This window comes from Myotis myotis, unplaced genomic scaffold (assembly GCF_014108235.1).
Source record: "Myotis myotis isolate mMyoMyo1 unplaced genomic scaffold, mMyoMyo1.p scaffold_m19_p_3, whole genome shotgun sequence".
Lineage (NCBI taxonomy): Eukaryota > Metazoa > Chordata > Mammalia > Chiroptera > Vespertilionidae > Myotis > Myotis myotis.
The window spans coordinates 14,435,221-14,445,139 of record NW_023416335.1 but is presented as its reverse complement, the minus strand read 5'-3'; positions in this window follow the sequence as shown (position 1 = coordinate 14,445,139).

Below are 9,919 nucleotides of genomic sequence, written 5' to 3'. Positions count from 1 at the left end.
GCCAAATGCCTCAGCTAAAGATCCTCAAAGATGTAGGAGGGGAGACACATCTAAAACATAAAGATCACAGGGTTCAAAGTACAGCATGGAAAAAGATATAGTAGACAAACCTAACACATTCCTGTGTTCATGAATTTAGTTTAATTTCCTGTTTGGAACTTTGTTAATTCTGCTATTCCTCTTTCAACACCTTAAATGAGATGTGTAATGAATGCATTAATTTTTAGATTTTCTTCTTTCTTGCTTGTTTTCTTTTTCTTTCAAATTATAAGCAGAAGTTTATCTAGAAAGTTACACAGGTAGGAAGAAGCAAGCCAGCTGAGATACAGGAGCTCAGAAATCAAGTTACAGAGGCAAAAAGAAGGTCCCTGGAGCTTAGGTGAGAGAAAGGCAAAGGTAATGCCCTGGGGGAAGAAGAGGGGCAAGGGAAAGGCACAGGAAGGAGGTGTGTGTGCGGGGGTGGGGAGGGGAAGGGCAGAAAGATGACAGGTGCAGCATGCTCCAGAGAGGGAGAGTGCTGACTTTCTTCTTTCTTAATATAAGAAATTAAAACCATACGTTTTCCTTTAAATAATACTGTATAGCCTATACATTGGGGGGAGGGGGTAAAAACTATATATCATCTTGCTCTTAAAATTATTTAATGCTATAGGAATATACTCCTAATAATGCATTGTTAAATATACAAATAAAATTAAGTGTGAACAACATGATCCTAATTATTCATAAGATACAACTGTACATAGCATAGAAAAAGGAAAGAAAATGCACTACAGTATATACAGTAGTAATTCAGGGTAGTGAGGTTACAAACAGTTTTATTTTTCTTAATAGCTTTCCACAATTACTTTATACTTTTCTATACTTCTGTAACAACTGTGGATTATTTTTTTTAATATTTTTATTGATTTCAGAGAGGAAGAGAGAGATGGGAAATATCAATGATGAGAATCATTGATCGGCTGCCTCCTGCACATCCCCTACTGGGGACTGAGCCCACATCTTGGGCATGTGCCTCTGAATCGAACCTGTGACCCTGCAGTCCACAGGCAGATGCTCCATCTACTGAGCCAAACTAGCCAGGGCGACTGGATTATTCTTATAATCAGAAAATAATTACTAAAAAGCACTATTGCTAAGTAACCAATCCTATCTAATAATAGACAAACAGGGTAATTGACCGTACCTTCGCTACGCTTCCCATTGGCTAATCAGCAAGATATGCAAATTAACCACCAACAAAGATGGAGGTTAATTTGCATATGTAGGCACGAAGTGGCAGAGTGAAGACTGAAGGCGGCTCTGGCCGGAGCAGCGAAGGCTTTGAAGGCAGCTCTGGCTGGAGCAAGGGCCTGGGTCCCCAGTGCCGAAGGAAAACCGATGCAGGCAGCCAGGGGAAGGGAAGGCCTATTGCATGAGTCTTTTCATGCTACAGGCCTCTAGTACTTACATAATTGATAATTTAACAAGAAAAGGTATGCTAGAGAGGAGAAACAGTTTGTTCACATTGTTCGGAATAAGCATTATTGGATTTCCCTGTAGTGTCCCATCCTCATGGACATGAGCACACCACTGGGAGATAACGAATACACCCGACAACTAGGCTCCTTTACCAGGTGGCATGTGCTCCCGCTGTGGAATATGCAGTCTCCTTCTCCTCTCCCCTCCCCCAGAGACAAGATGTGAGAATAGAAGATTTGAGAGTCTATAATAAGCATTCAAGATTGGGTTTTTAAAAGAGTAAGAAAAAATGCTCCGGGAACCTGAATGTTTCACATGACACATGCACAATTTCTTATGAAATTTACCTATTGCCATGTTTTCCTTTAGAGTTGGATTTCTTCTTTCTGTAGCTGGTTTTCTACCAGAGAGAAGAAAATGGAAATGGCTTTTCTGATTAAGTCCCATGAGAATGCTCTGATGACATTAGAGAAACTTTCCTTCATTCATCCATGCACTGTTGACTTGGAAGAGAGAAGAATTCCTCTGAAGTCTTGAGATGAGAAAATATGTCTGGTGATATCACTGAAACATGGGCAGTGCAGGTCTGAATCCATCCATCCATCCATCCATCCATCCATCCATCCATCCATCCATCCACTTATCCATCCAATCTAAGGAACATTTGTATAGAAATAATTATTCACCATGCATATTACCAGGTGCTGCAGAGAAGGGAATAAGATATAACCCTGGACACGTAGGGACTTAATTATAAAGCAAGTTAGACTAAGTGCTAATGTTTATCATCTAGCTAGTAAAATGCTAAGGAGGAGATAATATAAGATCATAAGTCATGTGAACTGCCTTAAAGTGAACTAAGAATCCCAGTGATATTCCTATGAGTGACCTTGACCTCAGGTTTCAAGGAGACAAAGTTAAGAGAAGTGCCTTCCTTGGCTCAGAGATGTGCTCTCCCCCAGGTCCTCTGAGGCAACAATGATATGTCTCTGAGAAAATGTGCATCTCCTCTGTGTGTGGGTAAGTCTGCTGACACATGTTTTTACAAGCTGTTTTCATCAGCTTCTCACCTGCTCAACTGAAATTCAGGCCTTATGAGACTCATTGCTTAACCAGAGTAAAGTTTAGTTCCATGTAGCACTGACAAGGCTGGTGTTTAAAGCAATAACAACAGCAGGTAGATGCCCGAACTGTCCCAGGAGCCCATTTTCTAAACCATCTTGTCTAACAGAACTTTCTACAGAGATGGAAATGTGTACTATCTAATACTATAGCCATTAGCTCAGATGGTTAGTGAATACTTAAAATGTGACTAATGGGACTGAAGAATGAAATTCTTCATGTCATTTCGTTTTAATTTTAATAAATTTAATTCAAATACCTTAATTTTAATTAATTCATACTTAAATTGTGGCTACTGTATGGACAGCAGAGTTCTAGACCATGACGTTAAAGGATATAGTGAGGTAGAGAGTTTTTCCTGACTAATAGGTGCCCTGATAATTCACAGAACCACTTTGCTACCAAAGTGGGTAAAATGACTGTGGCTTTCAACAGCCAGATGGGCCCATGTCACAGAGTTCAGCTTCTCATCTCCTTCCACCCCCACCCCCAGCTGCAATTTAGTGGTCTCCAACAATTTTTTACTCTGATGGAACAAGGATTCACAAGGTCACCTAACCCAAACTCTGTTAGCCTGAATGCTCATCCTTTGTTCCTGACCTTTGTCACTTCAAGACTTTTCATCAGAGTGAATGGAAAAGTCAGGACACTTTCAAAGGTACCTCAATAAAGCCTGGTATGGGGTCCAAGAACCTGAATTATTAAAAATACTAGAGGCCCGGTGCACGACATTCGTGCACGGGAGGGGTGGGGGAGGCGGGTCCCTCAGCCCGGCCTGCGCCCTCTCACAGTCCAGGACCCCTCGGGGGATGTCCGACTGCCTGCTTAGGCCTGCTCCCCGATGGGACGGGGCCTAAACTGGCAGGCGGACATCCCCCGAGGGGTCCTTAACGCTGCTGTGGAGGCAGGAAAGGCTCCTGCCATCGCTGCTGAGCTTGCCAGCCATGAGCCTGGCTTCTGGCTGAACAGCGCTCCCCCTGTGGGAGCTTACTGACCACCAGTGGCAGCTCCTGCATTGACCATCTACCCCCTGGTGGTCAGTGCACATCATAGTGACTGGTTGTTCTGCCGTTCAGTCAATTTGCATATTAGCCTTTTATTATATAGGATGCCTAAGTAATTTTCTTGTACTGCCAGGGTTACAGACCATGTTGCTTCATACTAGAAACAGAACCACAGTATAGAACTTTTCATAATGGGAGCATTTACTCACACAACAAATATTTATTGAGCATATGATATGAGCAAAGCAATAGTATAAATTAGGGAAAGAGCAGTGAACAGACAAGATTGCTGTCACATGGTCTAGTGTGGAGAGACAAAAATAAACCATAAACAAGTACAAAGATAATTTCAAGTAGAGAGTGTTCATTGATACGTAGGAAAATAAACAAGAGTAATGAGATAAAGAATGACTAGGTTTTGGAGTGGCTTTAAACCATGCAGTCAGGGAAGGTCTCTCTCAGGAGATGATGCTGAAGCTGAGACTTGCCTGGTGCAGAGTTAATTATGCCGAGGTGAGGGGGAGAGCATTCCAGGCACAAGAAACAGTATGTGCAAAGACTCTGAGACAGAAATAAGCCAGGGAATGAGGAAGCTTGTTAGGAGAAATAGGAATTGGGAAAATAGGTAGTGATAATCCATAACTTTCTAGGGGTTTTACTATAAGAAGAAGCAGAAAAAATGGGCCATGGTTGAATGAGAATATCAAGTCCAAGGAAAGTTTGTTTTAAGATGAGTTATGTCAAGTCAGATGTATATGTCAATGGGGATGATACTGGAGTGAAACAGATTTTGATGGTGCAGAATGATGAGCAGGTGTAAGGATCATATGATAAACCCGTCTGCGGTCACCTGGAAAATCCTTACAGACCACTCTTTGTTTGAGTCATATAACTGCTTCTATGGACACTCTTGAGTTTCATGTATGAGAATAGAGCTTTTAATTGGATTGGACAATGGGAATGTGGCCATTAACAGCTCAACATCATGGTCTTTTAACAACTTTCGGGTCATGATATCATCAGCTGGCATAAATCTTACCACCTAGTGAGACATGCTGCTCATGATATAGTCCCTGGAGGAGTGGGAGGCACTGGGTGGGTGACTCATCTAGCCTGGTGCTCCCAGACACCAATGAGAACCAAACTTAGTGCAACCCTCTTGGATTTCCATCTGCTATTACAACCTAGTGCCAATCCCCCCACCCAAGAGCACGCAGACAAGGTTGGGATGTAGAATCATTGACGAACTCACCTGAGGTTAGCTTTCTCTTACCTTCATCCCCATTTGACCTTTATGGCCCTTATCCGTTCTTCCTTTTCAGGCAGTAGACACTCAAGAGGTACCAGGGACTTGGTATAAGAAGGCTGGTTTCTTCCTCAGTTTTCTTCTTTCTCCTTAATTGCTCTGGTATAAGAAGTCAAGAGCAGGTTTGAGGTGGAGATGGAGCAAGGCACACTCTACAGATCCATTTGGATATGTTGCCACAGGCCTCTGAGATAGTTTTGCTAAGTGGGACAAACCATTTCTGCTCTCCCAAAACTCCCCAAACACAGAGTTTTCAACAAGTGCTGCCAAAGCCTTGGTAATGCTCATGATGGAGCAACGTGCTACCCTCCAGACCAAGGACAGGCTGGCAGTAAGAAAGCGACCAAGTTCACCAGTAGAACCCAGTTTTCCAGGAAGCAATGCATGTTACTGTTTGATTGAAGAGCCAAGGGCTGCTTTCTAAATGGTGGGTGGCATTTCCAGCCTACCCTGGGAACAACCGCCTTAGGTTTGCCAACAAAACCACCAGTAATCCATGCTGCTGAGTGTGCACTCCCAGACTTGGAGCCCAAGCTGAGAAAGGAGTGCCTCGATACTGTTCTAGAATAACATGTAGGGCCACAGCACTTACAGCAATTTGTGGTTAAAATGGAGTTTGCTTACTCAAAACAGAGCACTTTGGTGATCAATGTTACCCTAGGAAGCCATTTAGGCAGGTACTAAAAAGCACAGCTGTGTGGTGTCCTGCAGGGTAACTGCCTTCTCTTTGGCTTCCCATGAGCTTGTGTTTGAATGAGAGAGCTCCAGTGGCCACTGGGGGCAATAGAAAGAAAGATCAACTATCACCATATGAGCATTAAATAACTTTCAGCCCCAGGAAATGCCATTGAGGCAAGAAGTCAGAGGAACAGCGAGGTGCTGGAGGGTTCTGAACTGAAATCGTGCTGGGCTTTTTTATATATAAATATATTCTTGAGGGACTTAGGGAAAGGCATTACTTTGGAATTGTAGAGCAGTTGATGTAATAATTTATAAGCAATATCAATTGAAAGAATGATTTGCCCATGGTTTGTGACTAGTAATAGAGTGATAACATTGTACCACTTTGCAAACAGTTATGAGTGGGAAAGAGCCAGACAAGGGCAAAACATTTAAATCAGAACGAACAAAATGACAGAAGCAGAAGACTCTGGAAGAATGCTTCCCCATGTTATCACCAAAATGGAGCCTCATCTGTCCTCTATCTGAGAATATAACTTCCAAAGTACAAAAATCTCATCATCATGGTTGACCAAAACACCAGGAAAAGGCTTGTCAGAGTGAAGTAAGCTAAAAGCCACATTCTCCTTCCAGTGCATAAATCTAAGGGGATGCATAATGTGCTCTCAGTGCAGGAAACAGGTTAATAGGTGCCTCAGGGGCTCATTTAGCTAATGTGATCAGCTACCTCTGAATTTCTAAAGAACTCTGCTTTAAACAGCCTTTGTGCAAGGTGTTCAGGGATGTGTTCGTATGGAAGAAATTGTGAAGCTGGTCTTTGGCAGTTGCCCTCTCTTTGTCTTCTCTTTCTCTTCCTGTGATTAAGCCCGCCCCGCCCCCAGGATCTCATGCTTTCACTGAGGCAGAGAGGCCCTTTGAAAAGCAATAGTAGCTTGGGCTACCAGCCTGGGATTTGGAGGCAGAATGATCCATAGGGCTTCAGGTCCAGCACAACTGACTGGTTGTGTGACCTTGAGCAAGTTATTTCACTTCTGGAGGTTCAACTCTCCTTATCTGTGAAATAGGGATTTAAATACCTTCTTTGTAGGGTTGCCATGAGAATTTAATGATCAAAAATGTGTAAATGTTTGTAATACAGTTCCTGGCATGGGGTGGGCACTCAATATATGTTAGCTATTACAAAAAGTTTTATTGGATAAATCAAGAGCCACTAGACAATTAGTGGGTTTCTGAGCAGGTCTCCCAAAGGAGCATTGGAGAGCCAATGCTTAACCCAAAGAAATGATGATCCAGTCCTGACTTTCCAACTCCTGTGTCCACAGAGGAGAACTCTTAGGCACCCTCAAATGATGACAAAGCCTTGTCCACCTGGACATAAGGTCAGTGCTTCATGTGGCTTGTCTAAATGCCCTTTGAGAGGCCAACTAGCAATCCAGAAGCTAGAGTTTCTCTGTGTCACTCAGAGCCACAGAGAGTGGCTCTAGACTCTCCTGGAAGCTCCTCTCATTATGAGCATGGGGCTCCTTCCAGCTGTCAGAAGCCTCAGTCAGATATTTGCAGTCAGCAGGCCACGCCTTGTAGCCACATCCAAGCTGTCTTGCTTGGTTCCTTTGCACACAAAAGACATGTGCACCTCCCAGGACACACATCAGGGAAAATATAACTAATTAATGTAATTTGACTTTGTTTGGTCCTTGATGCTTTTTAGCTTTATTTTATAAGTGCTTCTTTAGTCACAGTGGTTTTAAGAAAAGCTGAGATTTATGACTTGCAAATGTAGTACTTTCACAAATCCTTATGAGCAAGTTTGAGAAGATACAAAGGTAAATCATAAATTATGCTCAGGTATATTAGTTCCTTGGGGCTGCCACAGCAAATTACCATCAACTGGGTGGCTTAAAACTATAGAAATTCATTCTTTCATAGTTCTGGAGGCCAGAAGTCTGAAATCAAGGTGTCAGCATGGCCATGCTCCCTCAAAAGCTGTAGGGGGGGAGGGGGACACTCCTTTCTTGACTCTGGTTACTTCAGCTTTTGGTGGCTCCTGACAATCCTTGGTTCACGGCAGCATAACTCTAATCCCTACTTCCATCTTCACATGGACTTCTTCTCTCTGTGTGTCTCTCTCTCCAAATCTCCCTCTCCTTTCTCTTAGAAGACATCAATCATTGGACTTGGAGCCATCCCTAAATCCAGGATGATCTCATCTCAAGATTCTTAACTAATTGACCCTATTTCCAAATAAGATCACATTCTGAGGTTCCAGGTGGACATGGATTTGGGGGGGGGGGGCACTAGTCAACCCATCACATCAGGGAACATATAATTTAGTAAGATGGAGAAGACAAATAACTATTAGCTAGAATACGAGGTAGAACATAAGTGCCATGAGAGACTTGCAATGAGTTAACCGATATATAGAGGAAGGATTGTTCTAATTTAGCAGATCTACAGGAACCAGGTAGATAAAGCAATTTGAGAGGTAGGCCTTGAAGATGAGAGACATTTGGCGGGGGGGGGGGGGGGGGGGGGGAGAACCTGGATATTTAAACAGAAAGAGAAAACAGGGTTTGTTCAGCGAACATGAGATTCTGCTTACTGTACTATTTTAAAGAATAATCTTTGAACACTTTATATGTGATCATGAACCTTGATTACAATTGTCTAACTCTGTGCTTTGCACATTTCAAAAAGCCAGTTAATATTTGTTGACTGATAACACGGGAAAGCGGAACTCAGCCTCACCAATTCAAATCCTTCAATTGCTAAGCTAACCTTTGTGGTTACACATATTATTCTTCACCAAGGGGCACTAAATAATATAATCAGTGTAATGACAATAAAATTAATTCAAATAAATAGCTAATTGAAGTTGAGTCTAGAAGGTAGCATGGCCTTAATTACTAAACTGGTTAATTATTTTCCCTCTTCCTGGAATAAATTCCTACTTCATTGTCCTTCTTTCATGCAAGAAATTGAAGGTTTATAACGTGCAAGGCATTGACTAGAAAAAGCAGTAATGAACAGCATAGAATGGTCCCTGCCCTGACTTGTTCACATGTAAGCGAAATGCCCACATGCCACCGCCAGTAACTACAACATGAGGTCACATTTCCTCTGAACACCCAAATGATGATGACTCTGGATTCCTACCTGCCAACTTACCAAGTGTTTCCTTCAACAAATATTCCTGAACAGTCATGAGGTTGCCCACTGTGGTTTGTGAACTGGTCCTCCTACCTCTTTGCTGACTGCCAACTCTGGAGTCAGAAAGACAGGCAGAGAGTTCTTAGTCTGAATACTAACTGCTGCTTCTAGACTGCCCTGCCTGCAGGAGGAGGAGCCTGGGGCCACTTTGAGCCCAGCCTAGGTCACCCTAGCTTCCTCCAGAGATTGCCGTCTGCTACCAGAGCCCCGCTCAGCCAGGCATGGTCGTCTCTGTTTAGCATCTGAAGTCCCTATAGTGCTAAGGTTCTGCCTGGTTACTTGGTTGATTGAGTTGTGTCTCTTCCACTTGTACTCAGCTCCCTCTGGGTGCAGTTGTTGCTTAGCTCTCACTTGCCAGGTATTATCCACAAAATGGCATTAGAATGATCAATATATCAGAATCTTGGAGACTCACAGAATGCTTTACCTCCCTGAAATGCAAGGGATCTCATTAACCACTCGCTCCAATTTCCTCATTTCTCAGAGGAAGAGATTTTTTCCAAGGCCTGATTTTAATTTTATTGATACCTACTCTTATTATCCATTTGTTGTATTAGTGTTCTAGGGCTACCATGACAAGCACCTCAAACCACGTGGCTTAAACAACAGAAATATATTGTCACACTATAAGAGACTAAAAGCCTGAGATCAAGGTGCTGCCAGGGTTGATTCCTTCCAGGGCTGTGAGGGGGAAATCTGATCTTTGCCTCTTCTCTAGCTTCTGGTGTTTTGATGTCAATCTTCAGAGTTCTTTGGCTGGTTGATGGTGTAGCATCCTAACATCTGCCTTCACCTTCACATGGCATTCTCTCTCTCTGTGAGTCTATGTCCAAATCTGCCCGTTGTTTAAAGACATCAGTCATATTAGATTAGGGTCCACCCTACTCTAGTATGACCTCATCTTAACTAATTACATCTCCAATGACCCTATTTCCAAACGAGGCCACATTCTGAGTACTGGGGTTAGAACTTCAACATATGGATTTTGGGGGACACAATTCAACCATGACATCTGTCCTCACTTAGATCAAAAGGTGGGGTGAAGAGGGGAGTCATCTCTACATGTGACGAGTCTGTCAAGACAAAAATCATGAGTTTATGAGATCACACAGAGTTGTTTACTGGCAGAAGTGATCTG